Source organism: Schistocerca serialis, chromosome 6, assembly GCF_023864345.2.
Source record: "Schistocerca serialis cubense isolate TAMUIC-IGC-003099 chromosome 6, iqSchSeri2.2, whole genome shotgun sequence".
NCBI classification, from domain to species: Eukaryota; Metazoa; Arthropoda; class Insecta; order Orthoptera; family Acrididae; genus Schistocerca; species Schistocerca serialis.
Window position 1 is genome coordinate 201,636,589 of NC_064643.1, and position 17,246 is coordinate 201,653,834.

General features: G+C 39.7%; 1 long non-coding RNA gene across 1 annotated transcript in view; it reads right to left on the reverse strand.

Annotated features, from left to right (window-relative positions):
* The window catches only part of LOC126484531 (uncharacterized), a 488,984-nt gene that overhangs the window by 228,719 nt on the left and 243,019 nt on the right, over positions 1 to 17,246 (reverse strand). Inside the window, exon 2 of the long non-coding RNA XR_007587869.1 lies at positions 12,644 to 12,713. This is a non-coding gene — a long non-coding RNA (uncharacterized LOC126484531). The remainder of the gene's footprint in view (positions 1 to 12,643; positions 12,714 to 17,246) is intronic.

Genomic DNA, 17,246 nt, shown 5'->3' on the forward strand with positions numbered 1-17,246 from the left:
GTCTTGGGATAAGCAAGCACATTCTGAATTCATGAACCTGAAACATGCTCTGTTGAATGCACCACTTTTATCGCACCCAGATCTTACTAGAAATTTTTCCATTGCCACCGACAGTTCCAACACTGCTTTAGGCGTACATATTTTCCAGGAAATTGAAGAAGATGGTTCTACAGTAATTAAAAACATCGCATTTGCAAGTCGCATTCTGTCACCTGCTGAACGAAATTACTCCGTTACAGAACTTGAAACATTATGTGTTGTATGGGCTTTAACGAGATTTCGGCACTTTCTTTATGGCAGACATACCACCGTTTACACAGACCATAGAGCTATACAATTTTTGCTTTCAGCTAAATTTACTCACGACAGATTAAGTAGATGGAAACTTTATTTACAGGAATTTAATTTTACGATTGTTCACATTCCCGGCACGCAAAATGTTATAGCAGATGCACTATCGCGTTCTCTCGGCAACAATCAGCAAGACGTAGCAACCAACTTCGGCAAAACAAATTTCAGTGTCATGTACATTCAGCAAGTTGCATTTGAAAATTTTATTTCGTCGTCATTACAGGACATAGCACTAGAACAAAATAAAGACAACGTGTGGAAAGAAATTAAACACCTTTGGCTAGATAAGAATAATGTTACGATTAGGAACCACTACACTGTACGCAATGACATTCTGTTTCGCCGCTCTCATCCTGATAGCAACATTTGGTTATTATGCATTCCTGACGAACTGGTTAACAAATTAATCTGGTACACTCATCTAAGTTACGCACATTACGGAGCAAGAAAATGTTTTCTTATACTGAGACAGAACTGTTATTTTACCAACATGGAGAAACGTATACGACGAGTTTTAGCGTCTTGTAAAATTTGCCAGAAAGCTAAATCAGACACCACTTCACATATTCCTCCTTTATATCCCATTATACCTGTTAAATTAAGACACATGGCCGCAGTAGATATTTTTGGTCCGATTCCGAGAACTAACAGAGGTTTTTGCTACATCTTTGTCGCTGTTGAGCTCACTTCAAAATTTGTTACTTTCACTCCATTACGCAAAGCTACTGCTAAAACTGTTTCGAAAGCATTTGTAAAACATTTTCTATCTCATGTAGGGCATGTAATGAAAGTAATTTCTGACAATGGATCTCAATTTCGTAGTACCATATGGACACGCATGTTACGAGCCAGAAACATTTCTCCGATCTATATATCCAAGTACCATGCTTCTTCGAACCCCTGTGAAAGATTAATGAAAGAAATTGGTAAACTGTGTAGAATATACTGCCACAAAAGACATATTGATTGGGACACACACATATTCTCATTCCAAGATGTAATTAATTCCATTCCAAATGAATCCACTATGCTATCTCCGTCTGTTATACTGAAAAATGCTGAACCACCTAACAAAATTAAAGAATTAATAACATTTCCTACATCTCGTCGATTACGACACCACGAAATAATTGACATTGCGCTGAACAACATCAAACGTGCCGCAGAGCGCCGGAGAAGACAGCAAAAACAGGTTTGTACACGCCGCGACTTTCACGTTGGACAGAAGATATTGATACGTACACACTATTTATCCAGTAAATTAAAAGGTAAGTGCAGTAAATTTGAACTTCTATACGCAGGTCCATATCGGATTCGCAGCATCCCTCACCCCAATGTTGTACACGTCGAAACTTTGAGAACTAGAAAATCCAAAGGCAATCACCATATCTCAAACATTAAACCGTTTATTGAGTGAAACCACTGTATGATTCAACACACTATGATGCCATTTACTAATGCAATTATTTCACCTGACTAATTACTGATGATTATCGTATTTTTTCTTGGCAAGTGCCCGGCAAGGTAAGGTTAGCAGGTCGCTTTTCTTGTCGTTACACATCAGACCGTGCATATTTTTCCAGATGAACTTACGTATTTTATGAATAATTATGCAATTCTATGTAATGACGTATTAATTTTATCAAATTCTCTCTCCATTAAAGTCTTTAATTCTCGCCTCTATTAACTACACTACATACAAGCTGAACACAACGAACGTCACATTTGTCTTTTTATGTACGATTGTATTCCAGTTTTGTTAGTATGCACTGTGAAATAGTTAGGATATAACACACACCAGTTGACTTTGACATTTTTTGCTTTATGACATCTCAAGATCGTGACTGTTTTACATTTTTTGCTGCTGCATCGTATTATTCTGTGTACATTTTTGCATCTGAACACTGTCAATGTCTTTGACATATTACGTTTTCTGTCATGTTGTGCTGTATGATTAATTATGTCACCATAAACCAGTTATTATTTAGTGGGTATATGATTTAAATGCAAGACATTAATCTTTGTTCATGAATTTCAGAAAGAAATGATGCGTGTAAGAAATAAATTCAACAGAAATGGGAATTTCACCTACGGAATAGACGAAAGAAGATGCAATAACTTTATGGGGAAGAGTAAATGGATCAGGATTAACAAGCATTAACAAGAATATACTATACTCACCGTAGAATAGCAGTCTTAACTAATTTTTTCTTTCAGAATACAAGGTGATTGATGCAGGCTGTCAGACAGAACTACACATCTTAGTTTTAGTGATGAAATATGCTAGAGATAAGGAATAGTTGTATAATGAGTAATGAAGTGATTTTTTTTTTTTTGCAGATGATAATGAATACTGATGAATAATGATGAAGGAAATGGTATTATAAATAATGAAGTTTTTCTTTACAGGTGATGATGATAATGAAGTTATGATGGTATTGATAATGAAGTTTTTTCTTTACAGATGAGGATAATGTTGAAGTTATGTATTTATGCTACGTAGTTATTTAAGTATTTGTTGCAGTTTGTTTTGACAGCAGGTGTTACATTGCATAGTAGGATGACGGAAAGTTTTGGAAAGGACAGCTATGGAACACATTTTTATACACATTTCACTACCTGTTAATTCGAAGTTCACTACTTTTCAGCATAGTGCGCGTTTCTTCTTTCAGGTCAATAATCCATTTTGTATTTTTTCCAGGAGAAGCTTTTCATGATACTTACTAAACCTGTTACTTATTATACCTGTTCTAGTACTTGCATTTTTATTTTTTACCCATTTGTGTTTATCATTTATAAATGTGATCACATATACTGCCTTGTTACATAATCTTACTACAGTTGACTCATGACGAATGACGTTACCTATCCTCATTTGCAGCAATAGGTCAAAAGCAAATAGTGTTATGCCTCAGCAATTAATTATCGATCCCAACGCAATGCATTGCTAACAAAAAAATGTATTACCAGTCCCAAGTAGTGATACCAGTTTATGATAATTCTGAATAATACTGATTAGCTCTGAATAGTATGTCACTTCAGTAATGACTTCTTAATGAGACAAAAAAAAAAGTATATATATAAAATAATGTTTTGTCACTGGCTAATAACTGCCACTGTTTATTGTAATGAGACTACTTATAATGCCTGTGATTATTAATGCTTTGACTGTAATTAACTGATTTTAATAATGACTTTGTAATGATCTGAATACTACTGAAGGAGAAACACTGTTTATTGTAATGAGACTACTTATAATGCCTGTGATTATTAATGCTTTGACTGTAATTAACTGATTTTAATAATGACTTTGTAATGATCTGAATACTACTGAAGGAGAAACACTGTTTATTGTAATGAGACTACTTATAATGCCTGTGATTATTAATGCTATGACTGTAATTAACTGATTTTTAATAATGACTTCGTAATAATCTGAATAATACTGAATGATGATTCTATTCAATACTTGCTGGCCACTGAGTGCCAATAATTAATGTCACTTGAAGAATTGTTATTAATTATGCCATTAATTAGCCCTTTTTTCCCATGTTGAGTTTTCATGTTTTGGTTAATGGCCAATGAGTGCCAATAATTTGTATCACTCAATGTATTATGTTAATGCTAGGCCAATAATTGACTCTCCTTTTCAACTAAGACTTCTGATGAACATTATTCTGTCATACTAAATATACTTTGTAACTGGCCAAGGACCGCCACTGTTTATTGTAATACGATTACCCATGATGCCAGCTAGTGATTCTTAATAGATTGGAATGACACATAATTAATTAACTATGGTACTGTTTAATAATGCTTTGTAATTAGGAGAAGACTAATAATTCTTACTATTGGAATGACAAACGATTAATTAACGACAAATGATTAATTAACTGTAATTAGACAAATGATTAATTAACGACAAATGATTAATTAACTGTAATTAGGAAAAGGCAAATGATTATTATTGGAATGACAAATGATTAATTAACTGTAATTAGGAGAAGGTTAATGATTCTTAATTACACTCTGTAACTGAAAAGAATGCGATTATTTAATAATGCTTTGTAACCAGGAAAAGAAGGCTACTGATTCCATGTAAAACAATTAATGAACATTTTTCTGTAATACTACGTACTTGGTACAGAGATGTTCAATAACTGGGCTATGAATGCCACAAACTAATTAAGTCTCTAATTGTCAATATTATGTGACTTGATGTCCTTCACCTCATAAGCTGACTACCCTGAATTATTGCAATGTCCATTTGTCCTGTTTATCCTAGTGATCATGGAGCACTATATTTGGTTTTGCACTAATTCTACGTTGGTGCGCCTTGTAAGAGTGTGGTGTTGACACGACATGCTGTCCACCACCATGAGCGATGAAGACATTATTATGGTCCCACTGTTTGGTGTACCTAATGTACTGCCAAAATGAAAATATGGAACATTACTACGACAGTTCAGTGTCTTGGCTACACTGATAAATTCTGATGGGAAAAGAGCTTCAAATTGTGTCACTTGGTGTTGTACTTCTGTGGAAAGATATGGACTTTCAGAGCAGCTGTGTGCAATCTAAAGTGCTACAACCATGATGCAATCCTTCCCTTTCCTATCCTGATTCTTGTCACATAAAAAAAAAAAAATTTTTTTTGGTAACATTATTTATATTCATGACTATACATTTTTTTTTTTCGATTCGCTGAACTCCAGTGCGAGTACACTTATGGCACTGGTCGACATGATTTTTTGCCATTATGTTTATTTGTTGTGAAAATGCTAAAGACATTTCTCCAGTGCATGTGCACTTTGGACATGATTTTCTGTCATTATGTTTATTTATTGTGAAAATGCTAAAGACATTTTTTCAGTGCGTGTGCACTTTGGACATGATTTTTTTTGCCATTATGATTATTTATTTATCGTCAAAATGCTAAAGACATTCTTCGATTTGTTCTCAAGTACAGTATGTGCACTCTTGTCTTTTATATTGTATATACATTTTTATTTTAATGATATGTTCTGAACTACAGTGCATGTGCACTTATGTTAGGCGTTAATATGTTTTCTACTGAACTTCAGTGCCTGTACACTTATCTCATTTTTCAATATGTTTTCTACTATTCTGTATATTCAATACTTTAATGCGTATGCACTTATGTCATTTGTTACTAATTGTATATACATTTCATCATTTACTGATATGTTCTCAACTGCAGTGCATGTGCACTCATGTCACTTGTCAACATAATATTTTTTGCCAGTCTGTTTATTTGTTCTGAATATGCTAAAGAATTTTTTTTTCAGTGCCTGTGCACTTTGTTATCTGTCAAATAATTTGTATATACATTTTTTCTGATTTGCTACTATGTTTTGTACTCACATTTTGTCTTTGTCTGATATATTTTGTACTTAGTGCGTGTGCACAACATTTAAATATTCTGTAAGTTGTAGAATTTTGTTAATTAAAGAAAAATTTTGCCGCGCTTGGCAAGTCCAAATGACTCACCATCGCTGCCAAATTTTTGCCCCCCCAGTGGAGGGTTATGAAACACGTATGTAACATAGCAGCGATGGCGAGGCATTGTAGCATCTGTGACCAGAGAGTATGCGCTTGACCGCGCGAGTGTTGCGAGCGGTTCTCAGTCTGTCAGTAGTCGTTGCGAGTCTGTCAGTAGTAGTCGTTGCGAGTCTGTAGCTCTGTTTAGTTGCGTGCAGTACTCTATCTGTAGTCGTTGCGAGTCTGTAGCTCTGTCTAGTTGAGAGCAGTACTCTGTCAGTAGTCGTCGCGTGCAGTACGCTAATAGTCGTCATGCAGAGCGGTCGGTCAGTAGTAGCAGCCCAGTGCGGTTGTGTGATGTAGGCGGTCGGCAACACTGGTCAAGATGGTGAATAAGGTATACTGTTAATTAATATAATCATTAGATAATGAAAAATTTTATTTATTGTAATTATTCTCCAACAAGTCCCCCAATAATAATTTTTATTTCAAAAGCATTTTTTCAAAAATTTAATTTTTTATTGAACTAAAGATTTCGTTGCACTTCCCATTTCATTCCACTTCTTTTGAAGAAAAATTTCACTAGAATCACAAAAAAAGAGAATATTATTATTTGCAATGCAGTTCCTCCAAGCGGTGCGCAACAACAAGAGCAGAAATGTGACATCCATTTATTCTGAGGTAAGACTTTAATTCTGATTGTTTTGCACAGGGCCAAAGACCGATATTTCGGTTTAATTGTATTTTCTTGTCACTGAACGGACTTTAATTTTTTTATGAAAAACTTATATTTGAGTCAGATTGCGAATTTCACATTTTGTTGCCATTGTCAGTACATTTCATTGTGGGCAGGTTACGCTTAGCGCAATGTCCATTAGCATTCATAATTAAATATTGTCGTGTTTCTTTCTTTCAAATTTTTGTGGGGAGGTTACACTCGGCTCCCATTTGTATTAAGTATTGTCATTTATTTCTTTTAAATTACGGTGGGGAGGTTACAGTACATATTGATTGATTAACAACTGCACAGAAAAAAATAGCGAAAAGTGAAGTGGAGGCTATCTGAAAGGCTGAGTTTCATCTGCATATATATCCCAGAAGACAATAACATCCTCAGAAGTAAAACAAAATGAAGTTACGTCACGTAGCTGAACGCTGTGTGTTGCAGTGCTCTGAAGCGTGTGCGCCACCTCGTAATTCATGAGTTCCTGCAGCACAGGAGAGTTACTAGATACGTGTATACGACGTCATCAGTAATGTGTTAGGATTGTCCTCAGATGTGTGTACTGACCTTGCTTTTAAAGTTGGACTGACGTATTTCCTCATGCTCTTTTGTGAAAAGTCGGCTTTGTTGGGTTACTGTAACTTGCACACTCTTTCTTCTGCGTAAATTTACCTTGAATTCGTATCTTCAATTAGTTTCCTTACCTAATCTTTGTAAATGTATGTGAAGAAAGGCATACAAGCAACTGGCGTTACACTGACAGATAGCAAGACAGGGGACAGCAAACAGATACGACATTCCAGCGGGCATGGACAGTGGAGAGTGAGGCGGGCAGATTCAGTGAATGGGACGCCGCAGGCAAACAGCCGGGACGAATGGATGAGTCACATTAATGTGATCACTGCCTATGGACGACATCAGAGTGCAATAGCCACACACGGGTGACATGTGGCAGCACTAGCAGTGGAGGGTATATGTGGTGTGCGTACTGTGAGACCTTCGGTACACACACCATCAGATTATTTGACTTGTCGCTCTAACGAAGTAGGCGAGTGTCAGCAACATGTCTCGTGGTCTTATCGTGGCGTGTTTATCTCCTGCCGTTAGACGATAGAAATTCCACTTGCACGCTTAGAGTAGCAGATTAACGGTGACCAACTTTAAACAGAACTTGATTAATTTTCACACACATTTATTAAAATAATAAAAAACATAGACATTACGTAACTTGATTCTAGATGCTGTTTACAATTGACAATCTGAAGTTTCTTTGGTCTTGGTACGTTAATCTTATTCTCACATATCTCTGACACTTGACAAAGTGTGTATTTATTTATCTTCATGGCTATGTACAGGAATATGGTAATCTTCTTAGGTGCAGACTGAAACTTGACTATAGACTGGTGCAGACAAATGCAGACTGACTAATCGGAGGTCTGTACACTCGTTATAATACCTTGCGCATTCATGTATCACTGCGGGAGTGTGATCCGCGAGGAGAAAAGGTTCTACGTTAGCAGCAATCTCATTGGCTGCGTTACATATTAATACGTGGATCGGCGGAAGCAGAATTTGGTCCATCTCTAAGGCAGCGCCATCTCGTAGTGCGGAGACGGACGAGCGCTGCTCCTGCACTGTTGTGCTTAGCGGGGCGCGCTCTAGTGGGAAAGTTGTGTACGCGTTGACTACGCCGAACTATGTACACAACAGTATATAAAGCAGGTCGGGGGTACCCGGAGGGATGGGTGGGGATGGGGGGGGGGGATGACACTAAAATCATTGCGACCGTTATCGTGATGCGGAAATGGAACGATTTATCTGACGTCCAAAATGGCATGAGCATTTCATTTAAGCCAAAAGTGGAAGCATTTCCAAAATGATTAAGTATGTAAAATGTTTGCTTGCCGCCAATGGGAATCTTTTACCGCCACAGTATTTGTTTTCAGATACTAAGTAGCATGTGTATGAAGTTTGGTTGAAATGGATGCAGAGCTCAGAAGGAGATGATGAACGTGTGTGTATGTAACACAAATGTTGATACAAAGAAGTGTCGAATACTCTGAGAGGTGATAGTACTCATTAAAACAAGAAAAATATGTCCACTAAACATGGGTCCGTAAACGCATGCTTTCCGAGATAGACGTGTTATAGGAAGTGCTGCGCGACACTTGGTTTGCATATATTATCGCAGTCGTTGCACTGGCGCTCCGTCAAATGTGTCGGCAGGGTTTTCCGTTATCTTGCTCGCAGGACCCTACGTACCGTTAGGTGCTCTGCAGTCATTTGTGTGGTTCGAGTCGTTTTGTAGGCTACGTTAGTTTTCGTCGACTTTGTGGGCCTTTTGGCACAGTACTGTCAAGCCTGGGTACGCATCTTAATGTTTTACCTTATTCCAAACGCGGATTCACTTATGTGTTTACTGTTAATGAGCTGTTTGTACGTACAAATTGTGTAGTACGTTTACATTTTCTCTCTTCCGCCACGTGTTAGCAATGGAAGCCTGCTATTCGACAAGTGAAATGGCGGATATGATATTCTGCTGTGGTATAGCAAATGGAAGTATTCTGCGAGCCCCTGTCCTCTACGCTGAAAAATATCCTCAGCGCAGAGTTCCCTCTGATAAGCTGTTCAGCAGACTTTTGCAGTGTCTGAGGAACACAGGTACCCTTGCACCTCGGAAGACTAAGAGTAAAAGGCCCTGTACAGTCCGCACGCCTGACATGCTATGTTCGGTGGAAGAAACCCCTAGGACCCGTGTGCGACGATTAGCAACAGCAGAAGGCGTGTCTCGCTCTCTTAACTGGGGGGAGGGGGGGAGGTGGTGGATATTTCATGAACAATTGCTGTACTCATATCATCTACAGCGTGTTCAGCCTCTATGGCCACAGGATCATCATGGCAGACGGCGGTTCTGTCAATGGCTGTTGCAAAGGTATGCCGCAGATCCACTGTTGGCGTCCAAGATTTTATTTACCGATCAGAAATGGTTCTCAAGAGATAGTGTTGTGAATTTCCACAACCAGAATGTATGGACAGGTGTAAATTCCGTAAATTCCCAAGCAATTCAGAAAAGAAGGAATCAACGCCGATCCTCAACCAGCATATGGGCATGCGTACTTGGCGAGAGATTAATAGAGCCATACGTACTACCACAAAGGTTAACGTGGGCGCATTATCTAGACTTTCTCATTAATGTATTGCCTACCTCGCTGGAGACTGTGCGGCTGCAGCAACGAATACAAATGCCGTTCATGCATGATGGTGCAGCAGCACACTTTCGTCACAGTGTCCGCGAACATGTGACGCAGACATTGAAGGACATGAAGGGATTGATCGGGGGAGGGATGCTCCACATCTTGGCCTGCTCGTTCCCCAGACCTCAATCCGCTAGACGTTTGCTTATGAGTACACTTGGAGGAATTCGTCTACGCCACGTCATTTAACGATCTGCCCACCCTACAAGGCCGGAGGGGAGATTGAACACTTGAGGCATTAATACCACCATTTTAACTTTTCTCAATATCTTATTAATGTAGTCTTGAAACTTTTTTGAATGACTGGATATGTACCTAATGTAGATTTTCAAGATGCCCATATTTCTGGCAGCAAACTAATAATCACCTAATGATTTGAAATTCCTTTTTGTGTTTTAGTGAATTTCAGTTCTAATGTAGGAATAAGGCTCGAGTGTAGCTAATTAGGTTATAGCGAGTGTTTCGTATGCTCCGTGGTTTCACACAACATTAGATTTTTTAAGCAATTGTTTGTGCTATAACGGGAGAGAAAAATCGTACTGTCTTAAGTATGGGTTCAGAAATTAGAAACTAAATTTTTTGCCGTTAGTTTCACTAATTACCCTTTCTTTCTAACTTGTGTCCATCCGGTTAGTGAGTAAAATTTTAGTATATCACATTCCCTGTCTACTACATATGAAATATCCATTACACGTGACAAATCATCTGTCGGTAAGAACAAGAGCACCGGCCGCTGTGGCCGAGCGGTTCTAGGCGATTCAGTCCGGAACCGCGCTGCTGCTACGGTCGCAGGTTTGAATCGTGCCTCGGGCATGGATGTGTGTGATGTCCTTAGGATAGTTAGGTTTAAGTAGTTCTAAGTTCCGGGGACTGATGACCTCAGATGTCAACTCCCATAGTGCTTAGAGCCATTTCAACCATTTCAAGAGCAAGAGCGTGCACAAGACCTCAACTGCGGAAAGGGTTGAAGGGGAGGGAAAAATTAACTTTACTTTTGCGGTGAATTAGTGAACGACTAAATAGACGACAGACTGCGATGGGTACACCTGCGACGAGCAAATATCCGTTACATGGTCTGGCTTTCTTCAAACTTGCACTGAGGTAACAAACGTCACGGGATATCTCCTAATATCCTGTCAGACATCCTTTTGCTCTGCGTAGTGCAGCAGCTCGACGTGGCATGGATTCAACTAGTCGTTTGAAGACGCCTGCAGAAATCTTGAGCCATGTTGCCTCTATAGTCATCCATAATTACGAAAATTTTGCCGGCGCAGGATTTTGTGCACAAACTGACCTATCGAATATGTTCCATAAATGTTCGATGGGATTCATATCGGGCGACCTGGATGGCCAAATAGAACTGTCCACAGTGTTCTTCAGACCAGTTGTAAACAGTTGCGGCCCCGTAACATGGCATCGTTGTTTGGGAACATGAAGTCCATGAATGACTGCAAATGGTTTCCAAATAGCCGAACACGACCACTTCCAGTCAATGGTCAGTTCAGTCTGACCAGGGGACCCAGTCCCTTCCACGTAAACACAGCCTTCACAGCTTGCACTGTGCCTTGTTGAGAACTTCGGTCCACAGCTTAGTGGGGTGTGCGCTACTCCCGAATATTACTATCAGCTGTTACAAACTAGAATAGGAACTCATGTGACCAGGCGACGGTTCTCCAGTTGTTTAAGGTCCAACCGATATGGTAATGAGCCCACGAAAGGCGCTGCAGGCGATGTGCTGTTAGCAAAGGCACTCACGCTGATCGTCCGCTGCCACAGCCCAGTAACACTGTCCTAACGGATACGGCCGTTGTGCGTTGCACACCGATTTTTGCGGTTATTTCACGCGGTGTTGCTCGTATATTAGCACTGACAACTCTACGGAAATGCCGCTGCTCTCGGTCATTAAGTGAAGGCCGCAGCCACTGCGTTGTCCGCTATGAGAGGTAATGATTGAAACTGGTTATTCTCGGCACACTCTTGACACTGTGGATCTCTGAATATTGAATTCTCTAACGATTTCCGAAATGGAATTACCTCTAGCTCCAACTACCATTCAGCGTTCGAACTCTGTTAGTTCCTGTCGAGCGGCCATAATCACGTCGAAACCCGTTGCTCATCAGTAACCTGAGCGCAAATGACAAAATAAATGGTTCAAATGGCTCTGAGCACTATGGGACTCAGCATCTGAGGTCATCAGTCCCCTATATCCTAGAACTACTTAAACCTAACTAGCCTAAGGACATCATACACATCCATGCCCGAGTCATGATTCGAACCTGCGACAGTAGCGGTCGCGCGGTTCCAGACTGAAGGGCCTAGAACCGCTCGGCCACACCGGCCGGCTGCAAATGACAGCTCCGCCAATGCACTGTCTTTCTTGTGTACGCTTCACTACCACTATCTGCATATGTGCCTTTCGCTACCCCATGACTTCTGTCATATCAGTGTATACTGAAGTAATATGTCTACTTGGCGGAGCAGTATGTGAGTTCAATTGGCGGCGACTTTTTTTCCAGCGTTGAAGCAGGGGGTATGGGCACATGAGAGGGGCTGTTACCCAGCCGTGCTCCTCACTGGATAACCCCTTGGTTCATAGGAACTGTGATTCAAAGGATGGAAATCGTCTACTTCCATCTGCGTAGGACTTGGGTTTGATGTGCCGCTCTAGTCAACTTCTGACTGTAAGTCAGTGTAAGTTGTGTTTGTGATCAGAATTTGTGTGTGTTCATTTTCTGTAACGTAGCAGATGCCTTTTAACTTTAGTAGATGCCGCCTGAGGTAGCAGCAAAACTACATGGAAGCCGCCACTCACCTGTCGCCAGAGTGCATGTGACGTGGACTGACGGCAGGCATCATCCCCACGGTCGACAAGCGGGCTTGTCCTGCGAACAAAAACAGTACTATCCTCACCAAAATATCCCCCAAACAGTGCACGGAATACTACTGTTGATGATGTGGAAAATGAGATGCAGAACAAGAGGTGACCGGGTAGGTAATCTGAATAGGGTGAATTGTAGCTACCTGGAGGTGTTCTCGTACAGTTTAGAATTTTCCCACAGTTTGCATGGTTAGTGAGCAGCAGTAAAAAATTTTTTGATGGCATATATGTTGGTGTCACATAGATCTCGTCTCGAATTTATAAAACAATGTACAGCGTGAGACAGAACTCCATCTACAAGCTTTCAGAGGTGGCACTAACGACCAAAACAAGAAATAAATGTCTAGTGAACGTCGACTCTAAAATGTATCCTGGAGAGTTATGCGCACGTGTTTATCTTGGATACTGTAATACACATCTCCTCTACTGCAAGATCTTTGCCTTCTGTATTCTGGGAGGAGGAACAAAACCAGAAAAAAATGTGCAGTATTGATGGACTCTAAAAACCATACCTTAAGAGGTATGAGCACTTCTTCAGTAGAAGAGATGTGTTTCACAGTAGCGAAGATGAGCAAGCGCTCATAGCTCTTAAGGTCTGCGTTTTAGAGCCTATGTTTACTGGGCATTTTTTCTTGTTTGTTCCATACTACCTCCTCCGAATGTTTGTTGGTGGAGCTTTGGTTCACCCTGCATATGTTACAGTACGTATTTTTAGAGTTTCTTACAGTCTGGCAAGAGTATTTCGAAGAAAGGTAGGTTAAGATGTAACGCCCTGTTGACAGCGTGATCGTTAGAGGCAGAATTTGAAGAACTTATTGAATGCGCGATAGATGGATTTTCTATCTCCTCTTTTTTACTATCACACTCTAGATATTCTCCTTGTCAAGCGATATCTGTTTAAAATCAATCAGCAAAAGTATATAACTGGTACTCAGGTTATGTTGTTTGACGCATCGGGTTAGCTTACGACTATCGGCTTCGTGAAATACACGCTCCTCGTTACGTGACCGTTTATAACCAGGCAGAAGCCCAGTCGGATTAGTTCTGCTCAGCAAAACTGCGTATTTCGCTATTATTCGTTGCAGTTCTGATGATGCTGTCAACGATAATCAAATTTCGGGGATGAGAAAGCAGAATGGTGACCAATATTACTAATTAATGTTTGTAGAACTGTTACAAACTTTATGACCAAATTATTAAACATGTTAAAGTATCGAATTATTTGTTTCGTAAAACAACGCTTATACGATGATTTAAAGCATTCTACCCTATTTACGATAAACAGTGCGTACAAGAAGAGAGCAGAAGATTTTAGAGTGTGGTGCGTTGAACATTAAATAGGCAGAGCGAGTAACCAAAGAACAGGTCTTGAATCGAATTGGTTAGAAAAGAGATTTGTGGCAACTGATTGACTGAGAGAAGTGGTCGGTCGATAGGACACAAGATAAGGCATTAGAAATTGCGTACTGGCGGGGAGTGTGGTTGGTAAAAACTGTAGAAATATTTGGCTTTTAAAACTCCGTTTTCTGCAAAATACAGTGTTTTTCTGTGACCCGACAGTGCACGTTCCCAAACCAGTTTTTCGTCTGCAATCGGTCTCGTTTTACCTCTGAAGCTTTGTTTAGTTTAAGGATGAGATTATACAGTTTGGCCTGCGTATGTGCATTTTATGACTTGATAACATGTCGTATTTTTTGTTGTACTGTACATCTTTGGTGTTTCTGTGCAGGTTGTAATTAAAAGCACTGTTTTTAGCACCTTTTCCACTTCCATCTCACATAATATTGCAGGTTTTCGTACCCAAAACTACATTTAGGAAACATTACGTAGCCACATTAATCGAGAGATGTTTAAAAAATCAAATGTAATTCGCAGACACGGAAAAACTGCAACAGGTGTTTCCAAACTCAGCAAGATGACTTGTAGAGGGAGAGCAAAGTGCAGCTACAGTAAACAAATACAAGTCAACATGGTTGTTCTTCTTATTACAAAAGTCCATTTGCCAAATCGAATAAAAGTACACATTGATTACAAGTTTCTGCGAAATTAAATAGCCACATCCAGATCATCTGTACAGAAAATATTTTTACAGGGCCAATCCATCTAGTCGCTTTTCACATTAATTGGACACAACCGTAAAAAGAACAATTACAAAAAATTCTAACGTCAAACCAACATAAATTGCATACGAATTCCAAGTAAACATACCTTATAGTGACGTTATTCCATAATACCGTCTCTCATCAAACAATAAGAGAATAACGGTGCGAATACTGTATAATAGTCACAAATATAATACACAAAACGTGTATAAATGGATTTTCTGAACGTCTTATGTATTTTATTTGCGGCTACGAGGGGCGTTTGAAAAGTCCGTGCAAAGTCTGAGAGATGGCACCACCGACGCGTATCGAGGTCATGTTTAGTTATTTGCGTCTTTGGAAAGAACACACACCAAGTTTTAGCCATATCGGTCTATTTCTTTGTGTTTGTCATTCGTGTGAATCAAGGAAGTAAAGTGATTACAAAAAAATGGACGAGAAAGAATTTCGTGTGGTGATCAAACATTACTTTATGAAAGGCAAAACGCCTCAGTTGACTAAAGAGAAACTTGATAAACATTACGGTGATTCTAGACCTTCGATTAGAACAGTTTATAAGTGGTCTCAAAATTTTCGGAGTGGCCATATGGGCACAAGTGATGCTGAACCTTCTGGACGCCCTGTGGAGGTTACGACTCCAGAAATCATTGATAAAATCCATGATATGGTGACGGATAACAGAAGAGTTAAGGTGCGTGAGATTGCTAGTACTGCGGGCATCTCGAATGAACGGATATATTTTTTATAAACATTTGCGCTAGAGAAAGCTACCCACAAGATGGGTTCCGCGACTGCTCACGCTTGACCAAAAACGGAATCGTGTGAAGTGTTGCAAGGATGGTTTGCAGCTGTTCAGGAAGAATCCGCAGGACTTTAAGCTTCGTCTAGTCACTGTGGATGAAAGATGGATACATCACTATACTCCTGAGACCAAAAAATAATCTAAACATTGGGTTACCAAGGGAGAATCTGCACCAAAAAAGGCGAAGACCATTCCTTCGGCCGGAAAGGTTATGATGACTGTCTTTTGGGATTCGCAAGGGATAATCCTTATCTACTATCTGAAAAAGGGTAAAACTATTACAGATGCTTATTATTCATCGTTATTGGACCGTTTCAAAACCGAGCTGCAAGAAAAACGCCGGTGATTGGACCGCAAAAAAGTCCTTTTCCATCACGCCAATGCACCAGCACACACCTCAGCATTTGTGGTCGCAAAATTATTGGAAATAGGATTCCAACTCGTTTCACATCCCCCCTATTCTCCAGACTTGGCTCCCTCTGACTACTACTTGCTCCCCAATTTGAAGAAATGGCTGTCGGGACAAAGATTTTATTCAAAGGAGGAGGTGATTGCAGCAACTAATAGCTATTTTGCAGTCTTGGACAGTTCGTATTATTCGGAAGGGATCAACAAATTAGAACAGCGTTGGATGAAGTGTATAAGTCTAAAAGGAGACTATGTGGAAAAATAAAAAAGGTTTACCCCAAACACGTAAGTAGTTTTTATTTTTGCCCGAACTTTTCAAACGCCCCTCGTATTGTGCACCGTTCGCACAGATATTCTCCTCTATGACGAGACTATTGGGAAGTACAATACTACGACAAATGTCTAAGTTAAAGCGGCAGCTATGTATGGAATTCGCCAGAAGGTGTAGCAAACTGTTGTAAATAAAACTTTTTTCATTTTCACTCTAATTTCCATATTGCGACCGACCGCACCTTACTTTCCGAATAGCCCTCGTATACAAGCTTTATAGACGAGGATAATGGAATGTAGTCGAATTAAGTCGGGTGATGCTGAGGAAATTAGATTAGGAAATGAGGCACTTAAAGTAGTAAAGGAGTTTTGCTATTTGGGGAGCAAAATAACTGATGATGGCCGAAGTAGAGAGGATATAAAATGTAGACTGTAAATGGCAAGGAAAGCGTTTCTGAAGAAGAGAAATTTGTTAATATCGAGTATAGATTTAAGTGACCGGAAGTCGTTTCTGAAAGTATTTTTATATGGAGTGTAGCCATGTATGGAAGTGAAACATGGACGATAAATAGTTTGGACAAGAAGAGAATACACGCTTTCGAAATATGGTGCTACAGAAGAATGCTTAAGATTAGATGGGTAGATCACAAAACTAATGAGGTATTGAACAGAATTGGGGAGAAGAGGAGTTTGTGGCACAACTTGACAAGAAGAAGGGACCGGTTGGTAGGACATGTTCTGAGGCATCAAGGGATCACCAATTTAGTATTGGAGGGCAGCGTGGAGGGTAAAAATCGTAGAGGGAGACCAAGAGATGAATACACTAAGCAGATTCAGAAGGATGTAGGTTGCAATAAGTACTGGGAGATCAAGAAGCTTGCACAGGATAGAGTAGCATGGAGAGCTGCATCAAACCAGTCTCAGGACTGAAGACCACAACAACAACAACAACATC